The 2,456-nt window shown below is 53.4% G+C and overlaps 1 protein-coding gene across 1 annotated transcript in view; it reads right to left on the bottom strand.

The window, feature by feature from the left end:
- LGR6 (leucine-rich repeat containing G protein-coupled receptor 6) overlaps positions 1-2,456 on the bottom strand; it is a gene marked incomplete at both ends in the record, with an annotated part of 125,197 nt that overhangs the window by 79,833 nt on the left and 42,908 nt on the right. The window lies entirely within an intron of this gene.

Here is a 2,456-nt window from a genome sequence, read left to right as displayed (position 1 = left end):
TTCTATGGCTCCCCACTGATTTAAGCATCAAGTCCAAATCCTCAACAAGGCCCATGCCTACATGTCAGGCATTATAGCTTGCTAATTTCAGATCTTTCTCCACCACTGCCCTTTCCCTCAATTCAGACAAACTTGCCTCCCTGTATATTCTCTAGAATTCATTCTGTTCCTTCTTATCTCTGTGCTTTCGCACGTGCTGTTTCCTCTGCCTGGAATGTCCGCCCCCACCTCTTCACCTGATTGACACTTACTATGGAGACTCAACTCAGGTTCTGTCCCCCGCCACAGCAAAGCCTCAAAATTATTAGTAAAATAAATGGATCAATGACTGGTTAGATGAACAACATCACGATAGCATCACCGCACGTCACAGCTGTGTAAAGTCCTCTTTTTGCAAACCCCTCTGACATTTACTATATATTTGATCTTCATGACAATCTTGTGATGTAGGCAGGGAAGATAATTATCCCCACCTGGAAGATGGAGAGACTGAGGCACGGAGAGGGTAAGTGACACTGTAGTCAGGATCAGAGCTGGGACTTGAAAGCTAGTTTGTGTCTCACAGGCCAGTGCTCTTCTCGCAGGATTACAAGAAGCAAAATCTGTTCATCTGCCTAATAACTGTGGGAGTGGGGATTGGGCCTCTGTCCCCTGCCCTGATCCACCCAAGCAATAGGGCATAATGGGAGGTGAAAGCTAATTACCTAGTTCTCCCAGCCACAAGGGCTGCCTGCTTCCCAGAAAGTGTATGGAAACTGCCTGGATAGCCCAAAAGCTCCACGCCTAGTCTGAAAGCAAGACCTTTAGAAGCCCTAAGCACTTGGGCCGGCCCGGTGGTGCACTGCTACAGTGCGCCGCTTAGGAGTGCGGCGGCGCTCCCGCCGAAGGTTCGGATCCCACATACAGACCAGTTCCCGCTCACTGGCGAGGTGCGGGCACAGCGTTGCGATCCCGTTGCCGGACACAAAAAAAGACAAAAAGGAAAAAAAAAAAAAAAGAAGCCCTAAGCACTCAAAAGATGCGATTCACAGTTAAAAATTTTAAAAAGGCAAACTTAACCCTAAAAGTGTGAAGTCCCATGAAAGTCCCATTTTTTCCCCTATGAAGTCCTCTTCGATGCTGGATGAAATGTCAAATTCTCACTCCTCCTCCCTTATTTTTGGCCGTCCCAGGCTTGCTGGTGCCCTAAGCAAATGTTTAGTCTGCTCTGGGGGTGGGGCATTTGCACGAGCCTCCCTGGCCTCTGATGCACCCTTGGTTGCCTGGCCCTGTCCAGTGGTGACGCTGGCTGTTGGGAGAGGAGGGGCTTGGGGCCAGGTGCCCAGCACTTGGGATGGAGGCAGAAAAGTGAGATGAGGGGAGGCAGGTTCTGCCACTGGGGCCAATCTGGCAGCTGGGGGACACTGGGGCACTGGGGTGCAGACACAGACACAGGAGGGTGAGGGATGCCCAGGCTGAGAGTAGGGGAGGAGAGCCCTAACCACAGACAGGCATGGCCAGCAGGGCCCCCACACTGTTTGTGGTGGAATGAGCCTGAGTATCAGTCACGGGGAGGAAACCACCTTTCTCACCCGTCCCACCTCCTTCCACCCGAGCAGAGGCAGGACAGTTTAGAGTTGCCTGCCTTCCACATCCCTTCCACTGGGCAGGGCCACGGCAGGACCCATAGGCTGAGGATACCAGAGGCTTTTGTCCCAACACACTGCATGCCAACTGTGCCTCAGTTTCCCCACTGACTAAATGCCATGCCCCAGTCTTGTCCCCTAATTTCAATTTCTCCTATGCTATCTATTCACTTTCCCATCGGATATAGATGTACCTCAAAATTCAGTTGGTTTCAACAAGCATGTATGAGTCACCTACTATGTTCCAGGCCCTGTGCTGTGCACTGTGTGATGAGACCCAGTACCTGGCTCAGAGGAGGGCAGTCGCTGGGTTACGTCACCCTACAGCACCTGTTCCCGCTTCCGCCCTCAGGCTGAGTCTTGCTTCCACGATGCCCCTGCTGGCTGAGAAAGGAACTACAGGGCTCCTTGGAGGGATGGATCTGTCGTGGGTGGCCCATGAATTCTGGCTTGCAGTCCCACCCCCGAGTAGGAGAAATGGGTGTCTGAGCCTAGCCTCCCACTCTCCCACAACAAAGTCCTGGGGGTGAGAACAGGCTAGGTGGAGGGGACAGCCCCTTTCTGCCCTTCTTTGGGGTGGTACTCTCCACCCCCACCCAAGGCTCCAGTGGCAGAACGCCAGTCGCCCCAGGACCGCTGCCCTGGTGGCCCCACCTAGGGAGGTCCCATTCCCACAGTCCTCCGGCGGGGGCTTGGAGCCTTCCTTCCCCAAAGTACACACACGAGTGTACACGTACACACACTGACGACAAAAACAAAAATCCCTGAAGCAACCAAAGCCAGAAGCGGCACGCTGTCTGGAACATGGAGTGAGAGAGGGGGGCCTGCAGA

Source organism: Galeopterus variegatus, unplaced genomic scaffold, assembly GCF_000696425.1.
Source record: "Galeopterus variegatus unplaced genomic scaffold, G_variegatus-3.0.2 Scaffold6152, whole genome shotgun sequence".
NCBI classification, from domain to species: Eukaryota; Metazoa; Chordata; class Mammalia; order Dermoptera; family Cynocephalidae; genus Galeopterus; species Galeopterus variegatus.
This window is presented reverse-complemented; position numbering and strand designations above follow the sequence as displayed.